This window comes from Biomphalaria glabrata, chromosome 8 (genome assembly GCF_947242115.1).
Source record: "Biomphalaria glabrata chromosome 8, xgBioGlab47.1, whole genome shotgun sequence".
Classification (NCBI taxonomy): Eukaryota; Metazoa; Mollusca; class Gastropoda; family Planorbidae; genus Biomphalaria; species Biomphalaria glabrata.
Window position 1 is genome coordinate 43788918 of NC_074718.1, and position 13422 is coordinate 43802339.

The following is a 13422-nucleotide window of genomic DNA, read 5'->3' on the forward strand; positions in this document are numbered from 1 at the left end:
ACTCGAAGCAGGACGTATTGACAAAGTTAATGGCATATACATGCATGAATGATAGGTCACGTGGTTCAATGGACAATATTGGACAGGGCCGGTCTTAGGCCACTGCAACATATGCAGCAGTGGGCCCCGCGCGAATTCTAGGTGTAAAGAAAGTATTAACTTAAACCATTTTAACTTGTTATTGAAGGGTACCTGGAAATGCTGGAATACTCCTGAAATTGCAAAATATACGAAAACGTCATGAAAACCTCCTGAAATTATAGGAATCTTCTGAAAACTCATGCAAATCTCCTTAAAAGCAGACAAAAATGTCATTTCGGGATGATTTTGTACTTAGCAAAGTATGAATAAAATGCAAAGACGAATTTATTTTCTATTACAAAATCTTAATTTTCACGTATTATCCTTATCCCTACCCAGACTGGGGCCCGCGCAATCCGTTTCGCATAGGGCCCCCGCAATTTGTAGGACCGGTCCTGATATTGGAACCCATACTATTGGGTGATGTCAATTAACACAACAGTAATTACACAACAAACTTACATCCAAAATCGAATGAATTTTTCTCCTTCATCATTCTCACTATTGTTGGAGCGTTCAGATGACACTTGTCCAATATGTGAGATGAACTGCGCAGTGGTTTCCAAATCTGGGAGCTCTCCATAGAGTTTTCTTTCTATTGGGGTGATTTGGGGACAGTGTCTTGTTCGGGCCTCTTGGTAGAGAATGCCGTTTTGAAGGACATGGTCAGCATTCTCTGGTGACACTCCACATGGGCAGATTTCACTGGTTCCAATTTTGAGCTCCCGGAACATATGTTGTCTCATTCTGTTGTGTCCGGTCCTGAGACGAAAGGTTAGACGTAGATCTTATTGGGATAGCTTAAGAAAAGGCGTCGTCTTTCTTGTGATTCTGATGAGAGCTTCTTCATTTCTCATAAAGGATAACAATCTATTGTTTTTTTTTTCTCAAAACAAAATGTTTGAACACAAACACACACGCTTACAATTAGGCATGTATCATTCTTATTGAAGGCAAAATAAAATAAACATGTACGTGTCTAAAACATTCAGCGCCAAAAACGTCGCCGCCGAAACGTCGCGTACCGCTGAAGTAAAACTCTTTATTTGTCAAAAAGTCTCTGAGAAATACACGTCAAAACAAAATGGAAAGAAACATTTTCGTGTCGGATCAACGAAGAGTTGACCAATCAGAGAATGACACGGACACGTGACTGGATGAGAAATAGTTCCGACTGAAGATGTAAGACAAGATGTAATCATTGTTTGCTCGGATGATGAACTCACGCGGAAGGTTATTTTGTCTGGGAAGTTTCAGTCTGAATCTCGTCGTTGCACAGCTAAAGTTAAGTATTGACCTCAAATTAATGACACTAATTGGTCCGGTTTTTTTTAAAATTTGATTCATGTATTGCTCACGACAATGAATAATTGTGCAAAGTTTCAACTTGTTCTGAGAATGGGAAGTGGGAGAAATAACGTGCGTTAGATTTGTACCAGACAGAGTTGATAATAACATAAGATAAGAAAATGTTTATTGGTCCAATCAAATGGAAATTCAGTTTGACTACAATAAAAGCTTTGTAAAAAAGAGACTTAAACGTGGCTCAACAGCGATGGCTGAGAAGTTTTCTACGAATAACCTACCGAGATCCAGGACCGGCCTTAGGCCACTGCAACCTAATCGGCCGCATTAGGCCCCACACTTTCATAGGCCCGCGCTAATAACAGGTGTAAATTATTAAATTAAACCATTATAATTTTTAACAAGGTTCCCGCAGCCTCCTGATTTTCCAGGAGCTCTTGGAAATCTCTTGAAATTATTAAAATCTACTGAAAAAATAGACAGAATTGATCTTTAAGGCATATTCTACCAAATACCACCAAAACCCGGCAGAAATTTTAGCTTATCTGTCCACTAATAAAATATACACTGCTTTCCTAAACTACGTTGTTGCACTCAGTATATTTTTAACAATACCCGTAACTGTGGCATCTGGTGGAAGAAGCTTCCCTCGCCTCAAACTAATCAAGAATTACTTTAGGTCAACAGTTCACTAAGATAGATTGAACAATTTAATACTGTACCACTTGGCATCTGGTGGAAGAAGCTTCCCTCGCCTCAAAACTAATCAAGAATTACTTGAGGTCAACAGTTCACTAAGATAGATTGAACAATTGAATACTGTACGACATGGCTACACGCAAGGCCCGTAAAGTAAACCTGATCGTGATTTTGTATTTAGTAAAGAATGAATAAAAGGTGAAGACGAATTGATTTTCTAATAACATTTTTTTATATTTACTTATTATCCTTATCCCTACACAGACTGGGCCCCGCGCAATCTGTTTCGCATAGGGCCCCGCAATTGTCAGGGCCGGCCCTGCCGAGATCATGTTACCCATGGGCTCTCGCCTCCTTGAATGAAAAGGTGACCAAAAAGTCGCGTGAGATTTACCGGGATCTAGCCCCAGACAAGATGAAACTTGTTTACCGAAGTTAGCAGTGGCGTCATAACATGGAGGACAGCGAAAACGAAGACGTCCATGACGAACTTGGCGTCGCACCTTCTTTGGAGACCCAAAGTCCGTGGTCATCGACTAGGGAAAAGGGCTGCAGAAGTCGCCCTCTGAGAAGTGAGGATAAAGCTTGTCGCCCGATGCTCAGAACATCGCTTGAGGACCCTGAGAAAGATGAGTTGGTAAGGCTTGACCTCCAATGGGCTTGCGGATGTCTGGTAGTCGTACGCATATATCTTTTCGGTACACATTAAGTCTGTCCTCCTATTAGTGGCGGAGCATCCATGGCGCGAAGGGGTTCAATGAACCCGGGCCTACGACCAATAGGCAATGGGGGCCCACAGCTGTGGCGTAGCAACCACGGCGCGAAGGAGATCATTACGCTTGGGCCCATGACTAATGACCAGTTGGAGCCCACATTATAACTTAGGTAGAACATTTGTTTGCTCATTTGAAACACTTTTAAGTCGTTTAACTCTGTTAAGAAGTTGTAAAAACATTGACTTTTAAGATACTATTACTTATATGCAGTCCTAACTGAATCAAACGTTATGACATAATTACTTATTTTTTAAAAAAGTACGATCTTTACATTGGAATGTCTTCACATTTAGATTACTCTTTTTTTTGTCTCACACTAAAATTGTCTTATTGGCTGGAGGGGGGCCCATTAAGATGTTCTTGAACCCAGACCCACGGGTACCTTGCTACGCCACTGCCCCCCTATATCTCGAGATTAAGACATCTAATGTTTCAGTTTTCTCCGCCATCTTTGTTAACATACGTCTGCTTTCAAAATGTAGTTTCCCGCCAGCGGGCGAGAGTGACGTTCCCTGTCCCGCTTGTCTCACGTTATCTTGTTCCTAGTCAACGAGCGAGCGACTTGCGAAACAGCATAGACTGCGCGACGGGCCATCGAATGAACACCGCGACCTTGCGCTAAGGGGAAATAAACCCAGTTTTAATTGTTAGTGACCATAAGAGAGAGAAAAAAAAACAAATTCGCGATCTATGCCGCGCGTGACAGCCTTCGAGTTATATTTATCTACAGTAGAGAGAAGGGGAAGCACCCACTTTTTTTTTTTAAGAGCCAGAACTATCTTCTTGACTTAGTGACAAGAATTGTCTCCCATTCAAAGTCTATGTTTACCTCGCTTCTAGCACAGTCGCTCGCATGCTCTGACGTAGATAAATCTAGACTAGAGTTAATAAGATTCTAGTCTTTTCGTTAGCAGTGTGAATCGTATTCTTTAGCCAGTGTTTGGATTTATATTATACTTCATGCTTATTTTTCCCGGATTATTAATACACCTTGAAGAGATTAGACCAAGAGCAGGTAGGCTTTACATTGAGAGATTCACTTTAACTTTAAAGTTTCAATTTGACGTTTTATTTGACATTAATCAGGTCAACGGTGGCACGTGACTTTGGTGGAAATTTAGGCTAGACACTTTAAAAGTTGTTACACACAGGGGCTAACGTTTTTAATGAGTGTTGCCGATTCCCTGTGGCAAAGTGTCGCCTCTCCACTTCTGACACCACTCAATTAAGACAATTTTTTAAATATAAAAAACAGATACGATGAATGAAACAGAGTCTTGATCTCGTTGAATTTAATGTGCATAGTTTTAAAAAAGCAACAACAACACTACTCTAGTAGATATTGTACGTTGGTTGCGGCCGTATGATGACAATGCATTACTTAAACTGGCTAATCAATGGGTCGCCTCAACTCGTCTGCAACAATCAACTATTTTGAAATTAGTCCAGATGTCCCAGACTTTGCCTTGTAAGCTTATCTTAGCGGTACAAGACTCAAAAGTAAAGTAGCAATTATACATAAAACACTGAACCATAATCTTCAAATACAAAAAAACAGAATTTAATAAAATACTCTGAAAGACACAAAGATAAAGGCACATTTCTCGTCCCATATGCTAGGACAAATTTGTACAAATACTCCTTCTTCCCTAGTGCTATTAGAGTAGAGCATGGAATGGGTTGCCTGAGCTAGCCAGGAAAACCAGTGACTTTGCAGAATTTAAGTCATTGGTTAATATGCATGACTAAACGCATGACGCGTAGGACGTAATCATCTTCTTTTTTAAAGTAACGTCTGTATTATATAAGATTAGAAGATAAGATAAGACTGTTTAATTAGTCATCAAATAGAGTCGTATCTACAGCATAGAAAACTGCTTTCGTTGCCTGTCTGTTGTATTTGCTTTAACCGTGCTAGAGTCCTTGAAACATTTATCATTTCACTCATATTAGGCCACCCTCCCCCTCCCTGAAAGATCTTATTATCTTAATCACTATATTTGAATACGAAAAAAAGGGGAATAAATACATAAATACTAATCGCGATAAATCCAATTGGCGCTAGTCGAATGTTGTCACGATCATTCTTTCTGTTAACCCTTAAAGTGCTGAACTGTTTTACAATGAGTGCAAACACTAGTCTGATGTTTAGAGGCTAAACTACCACACGCGTTTTAAGGGTTAATCCATTTTTTTTTTTAAATATTCTAACTAGATCTAAGGCGATATACTCCCAACTTTGGGGTCAAGTTACATCCGCACCCACCCTTCTTTTCAGTGACGTAATGAAAGATTAGGACGGAAACTCAGTTGGGCCTAGTGGGTACGATTAATAAGCAGGTCTGGGAAACCAAAAATTCTCGACCTGTATGGTGACATGTATGCACTACGCAAAAACAGCAGGGTTTCTGTCCAGGGCTTTTGCAAGAGAGGATTTGAGCCTCTCAAGGCCTCAGTCAAATGGAGTTTGATGATGATGATGATGAATTAATAAGCAATCTGCTTCCTACTAGACTTGGTAGTATCTATCTATATTTATAATGTTTAGTATCAGTTTACATGAGACACACAGGACAGTTAAGACACATTGAGTAGGTATATCAGGTAACGAGAAAGTCACGACACATAGGATAATAAGACTCGTGAGACAGTCAAGACACCTATGGTACATTAGACAAGACAGTCAAGACACATGTACATAAGACGAGACAGTCAAGACACATAGGGTACCTAAGACGAGACAGTCAAGACACGTAGGGTACGTAAGACGAGACAGTCGAGACACTTAGGTGTACACTAGACAATGAGAAATTTAAGACACGGGAGAAGAACACAAAAGGGACAATCTTGAGTTCTTTCACGTACCCTTGTGTCAGTTGTGACATTAACTTTATGTCAATCAAAATGACATCTTTGAAAACGAAAGCATTTGTTCCAGTGAATTTCCGATTTGATCAGCTCTTGTTTCGCTGATCACTCCTTGCCTTAACATAAACACGCGCTTTCAAAGGAAACAGACATTATTCACTGTAGGGTATCATAATGGGAAGCCACATTATTCACTGTAAGGTATCATAATGGAAGCCCGTGCCTGGTCTTTCTGTTTTGTTTATTCAGACGAGAACAATTCTTTGAACTTGAGTTTGTTCTTTGCCATTTAATCTGATTCCGCTTGACCTCGATTCACTTACTTCCTTGTACTCTTGCTGTGCAAAGCTTCTATGATAGTGTGTTGACTCGGCGTGTAACTGTGTTGTGTTGGACGCTGTATATTGGTGTGTTTCTGTGCTCAGCCTATATAATAGTGTGTTGACTCGGCGTGTAACTGTGTTGTGTTGGATGCTGTGTATTGGTGTGTTTCTGTGCTCAGCCTATATAATAGTGTGTTGACTCGGCGTGTAACTGTGTTGTGTTGGATGCTGTATATTGGTGTGTTTCTGTGCTCAGCCTATATAATAGTGTGTTGACTCGGCGTGTAACTGTGTTGTGTTGGATGCTGTGTATTGGTGTGTTTCTGTGCTCAGCCTATATAATAGTGTGTTGACTCAGCGTGTAACTGTGTTGTGTTGGATGCTGTGTATTGGTGTGTTTCTGTGCTCAGCCTAAAAACTCTAGAACATGCTAAAACTTCAAAGTAACTCTGGAGACGTGTGTCATGCCACCTCTGCTCCACAGTACTAGTCTTTTTATATCATGCTTGGAACATGGATTGTTATTTACAAGGCAACTTGAATGGGATATACTCACAGTTTTTTAAATCCGTACAAAATTCTGCCCTGCGATTTGGTTTGGGAGCCGACCCAAGTTCCTCTATCTCAAACTTTCATGTGAAGACTGTTGAAAAAAAAAAAACGCCCAACTTTCAATTCTTTAACCCAGTGTTTCCCAAGCTTTTTCCTTAACGGAACACTTGGCACATTCTGAGTATTTATCGGAACACTTCGCACATTCTGAGTATTTATCGGAACACTTTGCACATTCTGAGTATTTACCGGAACACTTCGCACATTCAGAGTATTTATCGGAACACTTCGCACATTCTTAGTATTTATCGGAACACTTTGCACATTCTGAGTATTTATCGTAACACTTTGCACATTCTGAGTATTTATCGGAACACTTCGCACATTCTGAGTATTTACCGGAACACTTCGCACATTCTGAGTATTTATCGGAACACTTCGCACATTCTGAGTATTTATCGGAACACTTTGCTTATTCTTTCACCTTCACTTATCTAGTCTGTTGAACCTTTGGGGCACGACACAAGATCTGTCAACCTCTTTCTCCATTTCTCTCTGTCCTTTGCCTTGGTTAGAATTTCATTCAATGTTAGGGCTGTCCATTCTTTGATGTTGTCTTCCCATCACTCCCTCTGTCTTCCTCTTCTTCTTCCTGGTACTGTCCCCTGAAGGAAGGACTTTGTACTGTGGCCATAGAGTTTTATGAGTTTACTACGTTTTTTTGACAGGGGTTAGCAGGTCATCGTGGGGTCGAATTGTTGTATTAATTCTGTTTGAAATCTGTTCATTCGTTACATAGACCGCATACTTTTTTTTTAGAGAGACTAATTCACGTGGTGGCCTATTAGTTAATTATTCCAGTAGTTCGTGGAACACCTGAATCGCGGAACACTAGGGTTCCGTGGAACACAATTTGGGAAACTGCTTGAACCCTTTTATTGGACCGAATTTCTGAAAACTTCCATAAATATGGAGACTGCGGAAAAAACCCACTCAACTTACAGTTCTTTGACCCTTTCGTTGGACCAAGTCTAGATCTGATCTGCCTTGAAGAACACTAAATTAACGCGCAGTTGATTCCGTGACATGACAGTGACATTGTTTCAGTGTCGTAGACTCATAGTTCAATCTCTGGACACTAGATCTCAAAGTCCTCTGTTTTCTTTTTTTATCCACAGTTTAGGCCACATACAAGAAAGCATATTTATTTTTTTGTTTCACATTCTGTGTTTGTTCTTTAATAATAAACTTGAATCTTTCATCAGCTCAAGTTTTAGTTCTTATAATAAACTTGAATATTTCATCAGCTGACGTTTTAGTTCTTATAATAAACTTGAATCTTTCATCGACTGAAGTTTTAGTTCTTATAATAAACTTGAACCCTTCATCAGCTGAAGTTTTAGTTCTTATAATAAACTTGAATCCTTCATCAGCTAAAGTTTTAGTTCTTATAATAATTACAATACTTGAATCCTTCATCAGCTGAAGTTTTAGTTCTTATAATAAACTTGAATCTTTCATCAGCTGAAGTTTTAGTTCTTATAATAAACTTGAATCCTTCATCAGCTGAAGTATTAGTTCTTATAATAAACTTGAATCCTTCATCAGCTGAAGTTTTAGTTCTTATAATAAACTTGAATCCTTCATCAGCTGAAGTTTTAGTTCTTATAATAAACTTGAATCTTTCATCGACTGAAGTTTTAGTTCTTATCTTTGTCTCACACCTTGTCGCACCCACTTCCCCGTGCTGACCTTTTGACCTATTCTTGACAACAGGCTTATCAGAATATTCTGTTTTCCCGCCACAAGGGCTGTCCTGCAAGAAATGAATTATAGATACCGTTGGATAGATAGCAGGGGGGCATTACCGTTACTCTGTATGTATTGCCTTGTAAATATGCATGTGACCGGGCTATGTTTTAGTGTTAAGTGGACCAGATGCGGGCTGTTGTTCATCACATTGCGCTTAGTAGTTTCTAGTAGTCTAAAGTTTAGTATGTTTGTACACAGTCGCTATTGCACTATGAAAAATATCGACACCAAAATCTTTACTTTTCTGGTAATACGATTCTCATTAAAATGTTTGTAAGGCAGAATAGGAAAGTTGTATTTTAGGACACGGAGGCGCGGTGGCTGAGCGGTAAAGCGTTTATCTCCGAACCCGGGGTTCCGGGCTCGAGTCCTGGTGAAGACTGGGATTTTAATTTCGGGATCCTTAGGCGCCTCTTGAGTCCACCCAGCTCTAATGGGTACCTGGCGTTAGTTGGGGGAAAGTAAAGGCGGTTGGTCGTTGTGCTGACCACATGACTCCCTCGTTAACCGTGGGGAATACATGGCATTTACATCAACTGTCGCAAGGTCTGAAAGGGGAACTTGACCATGGAAGCCGTAGTTTGGGTGACACTGATCTAAGACATTGACTGTTCTGACTGAATGGGAGTGCCAAAGTCATTCAGCCCCAGCTAGTGTCACCAAAGTTCGATGTACTGGTGTTAGTCAATTTCCTTTTCAGTCAAAGTCAACCTTTGAGAAAAATAGTTCAAGGTGTAGCGCCTAATTGAATCAATATTGATTTAATGTGTGTGGGTGTGCGTATCCTTTCTTTTCGCTAGTGTCCACACGAGAGCTAGACATGAAATACCTTGGTGGGAAACCTTTCTCTAACTGTGATCATTTCAAAATATTTTAATTAGGTTTCTAAAGGGACGTTGCATGCAGTAGCGTAGCGAGGTGTGGGCCCAAGTGCACCTCTTGTCTAAACTGTCGGCTGTTTCTTCCCCATTAGAGAGACTAACGCTAGATAGATACACACGGTGTACTAAAGAAAATTGTGTGATAAATGTGTACATTTAAATTCTTTTCTAATGAAGGGCAGAGGCGCGGTGGCTGAGCGGTAAAGAGATTAGCAACCGAACCGGGGTCCAGGGTTCGAATCCTGGTGAAGACTGGGATTTTAAACTTCAGGATCTTCGGGCGCCTCTGAGTCCACCCCGCTCTAATGGGTACCTGACGTTAGTTGGGGAAAAGTAAAGGTGGTTGGTCGTTGTGCTTGCTACATGACACCCTCGTTAACATTAGGACACAGAATCAGATGAACTTTACATCATCTGTCCTATAGACCACAAGGTCTGAAAGGGGGACTTTACTTTTCTAACGAAGGGCAGCAGCTGTCAGTGGTGAACCCCTGTCGCTATGGATGCTAAGGCACTGGTTTCATTTGGCTTTACACAATCGCGATCATTTGTTTGAAATGTGGGAAACATATTCTGTTTAACTGTTTTTATAGACCCATAGTCAGTACTATACAAGGTGCCAATAGTTCTACTGTAGACTTGACAATGGTGCATATAGTGCTACATGATTGTTTTCTTTAAAGAGTCTCGCCGTTGATATAAGCGATGGCCTGCAGCTCTGCTGGATTGTATGCCTGCAATTCTACTGGATTGCCAAATGCCAATAAAGAGTGTAGTTCGACTTGACTGCATGACTACTCCTCAGTTATCTGTGTCCACACAGTCTGCTTCTTCCTGACTATGGCTAAACCAGCTGTTCTTTCTGCTAGGCCAGTGTTTCCCAAAGTGGGGTACGCCTACCCCCAGGGGTACAGGAAGACTTTGGAGGGGTACGCTTTGCACCCCATTAACTATGCTGATTTTTTTTTTAAATACCGGTACCCATTTATTATGTTCTGTTAATAAATTAAAAGTGTGGTATGGGCGAGGGGTACTCAGCATTAAACAAATTATAAAAGGGGTACACATAGGTCAAAAGTTTGGGAAACACTGTGCTCGACGTCGAAAACTTCGATTCCGGTTCAGTTTCCTAGAAGAGCTCGTGTTTTAACTCTTTAACTCTTGATAGTGCCTGGAATGTAGGTCACATTTTCTTTACACCTTTTTTTTTTTTTTTAGGTTATCAAGTTCTGGCTGCTCAGGGCAGCAAGACCCTCTATAATCTTTAAGATGAAAAGATTTGAGCTGGGTGTCCGGTGTTATGTTCATTATCATGTGTACCAAGTCTGTATTCTGTGGTTATGTACACGTGGAATGTAACATACAACTAGGACAGAGTGTACGGGCCCAGGCCCCCTCCACATGTGACGTCAAGTCGTCAGCGTGTTTGTACTACTGCTATTAATAAACGTTTTCACGATGATTGTGGGAAATGTAAATTGAAGAAATTTAAAGGGAAGTATCATTCCGTTCGCTTTCATGTCGACCCCGGGAAGGTACAGGGCTTTGTCCTGGAGGTGGGGGCTGTCTACGAAGATTTGCTTTGTGAAATTGTGAACATATAATATTTACAAAAGATTTTTTATTAAATTATTAAATTTTTACTACCTTTACTATTTTAACTGTGAATAGACCTTGTTTTCAATGACTTGTCTAAATAAAACTTAGCTCTTTTGGTAAGAAGGGAGAGTAACCCTTGAGGGATTACGGGCACGACATGGCCTAAAGTGTGCCGATGTGCCAAAAACTCAAACTCGCTTTCATGAAAGCTTTCTTTGAACTCCAGGAATGGGGCAATCAAAAGGGTGGGCTGGAGTCCATACTTTTCAAAACTTGTTTTATCAATGGCCCCATTATTATTGAACCTGTCAACAGGAGGGACTCTATTGAAGTAGGCCTATAGGCTTGGGATTTATTTGTATTATATTTTTTAAATACAATTTTATATATTTCTGCATCAGCTTTATCATTTACCGTTACATTCTCTCTCTCTCTTTCACCCCCCTCTCTCTCTCTCTCTCTCTCTCTCTCTCTCTCTCACTATCACACACACATTCTCTGTAATTCTCACATAGTATTTCTCTAAATTTGCTTCTCTTATTCTCACTTTCTCCGTCTCTTTCAATTTCTCTTGGCTGCCAACGTTCTTTTCGTTATCCTTTCCCTTCTCTTTCGGAGGTGTCGCAGTCAGCTAGAGTCGACGCTCAGTTGCTAGTTGCGAGGTATGACCTTCTTGTTACGTGTTGTTCATTCATTCAGTCAATTTTTTTTTCTTTGACCTTTCAGTGACCCCGTAGACTTCACATCTGCTGTATACTGTCAGCATGGGGTCGCTTTAATTTCGATTCGAAGTTCCAGTAGTATCATTCATTACTTGATCTAATTGGTAGTGCCGGATCTAGGGTCATCCAGCATCTAGTCTGTTGACTTACCGTACTTGACAAAGTAAGCATCATACGAAATAATAAGGCTTTTCTTCGAGTCCGAAGACTAATGAGAAACGCAATATTTCCCGTGGCCACGCCGTAGGAAACGAACAGCCTATATAAACTATTTTTGTTTACTTTATCCAGACACTATTAAAACAATTTTTTTTTTAAATTTCCTTGCGCAGTTTAACATACCCGAGAAGGTCAAATCTTTGAACACAATTAAGTTTCACCCTAATTGAAACCCCCCGCTTGCCCCATTATTTGCATTGGAAGCATCTAGTCACGTGACTTGAACCTGTGCGTGGCAGAGATTCTTAATAACGATTCGTGTGTCGGTGTGTCGGTGCTGCTCAAGAAGTGGCCACTATATAGTGCCAGTTAGTCAAGACTTGCATGTCAATGGCTAAGCGCAGTGGGACGGTGGCTCAAGAAGTGGCCACTATATAGTGCCAGTTAGTCAAGACTTGCATGTCAATGGCTAAGCGCAGTGGGACGGTGGCTCAAGAAGTGGCCACTATATAGTGCCGTTAAGTTAGTCAAGACTTGCATGTCAATGGCTAAGCGCAGTGGGACGGTGGCTCAAGAAGTGGCCACTATATAGTGCCGTTAAGTTAGTCAAGACTTACATGTCAATGGCTAAGCGCAGTGGGACGGTGGCTCAAGAAGTGGCCACTATATAGTGCCGTTAAGTTAGTCAAGACTTACATGTCAATGGCTAAGCGCAGTGGGACGGTGGCTCAAGAAGTGGCCACTATATAGTGCCGTTAAGTTAGTCAAGACTTACATGTCAATGGCTAAGCGCAGTGGGACGGTGGCTCAAGAAGTGGCCACTATATAGTGCCGTTACGTTAGTCAAGACTTACATGTCAATGGCTAAGCGCAGTGGGACGGTGGCTCAAGAAGTGGCCACTATATAGTGCCGTTAAGTTAGTCAAGACTTACATGTCAATGGCTAAGCGCAGTGGGACGGTGGCTCAAGAAGTGGCCACTATATAGTGCCGTTAAGTTAGTCAAGACTTACATGTCAATGGCTAAGCGCAGTGGGACTGTGGCTCAAGAAGTGGCCACTATATAGTGCCGTTAAGTTAGTCAAGACTTACATGTCAATGGCTAAGCGCAGTGGGACGGTGGCTCAAGAAGTGGCCACTATATAGTGCCGTTAAGTTAGTCAAGACTTACATGTCAATGGCTAAGCGCAGTGGGACGGTGGCTCAAGAAGTGGCCACTATATAGTGCCGTTAAGTTAGTCAAGACTTACATGTCAATGGCTAAGCGCAGTGGGACGGTGGCTCAAGAAGTGGCCACTATATAGTGCCGTTAAGTTAGTCAAGACTTGCATGTCAATGGCTAAGCGCAGTGGGACGGTGGCTCAAGAAGTGGCCACTATATAGTGCCGTTAAGTTAGTCAAGACTTACATGTCAATGGCTAAGCGCAGTGGGACGGTGGCTCAAGAAGTGGCCACTATATAGTGCCGTTAAGTTAGTCAAGACTTACATGTCAATGGCTAAGCGCAGTGGGACGGTGGCTCAAGAAGTGGCCACTATATAGTGCCGTTAAGTTAGTCAAGACTTACATGTCAATGGCTAAGCGCAGTGGGACGGTGGCTCAAGAAGTGGCCACTATATAGTGCCGTTAAGTTAGTCAAGACTTACA

The 13422-nt window shown here is 41.2% G+C and overlaps 1 protein-coding gene across 3 annotated transcripts in view; it reads left to right on the forward strand.

Annotated features, from left to right (window-relative positions):
- The window catches only part of LOC106075470 (alpha-1,3-mannosyl-glycoprotein 4-beta-N-acetylglucosaminyltransferase B-like), a 104278-nt gene that overhangs the window by 19434 nt on the left and 71422 nt on the right, over window positions 1-13422 (forward strand). Inside the window, exon 1 of one of the 3 annotated variants that reach the window (XM_056037532.1) lies at window positions 3500-3876. The exons of the other annotated variants lie outside the window; for them this stretch is intronic. The gene's annotated coding sequence lies outside the window, so the exon portion shown is untranslated. Of the gene's footprint in view, window positions 1-3499; window positions 3877-13422 lie in introns of those variants that run through there. 3 annotated transcript variants of the gene reach the window in all.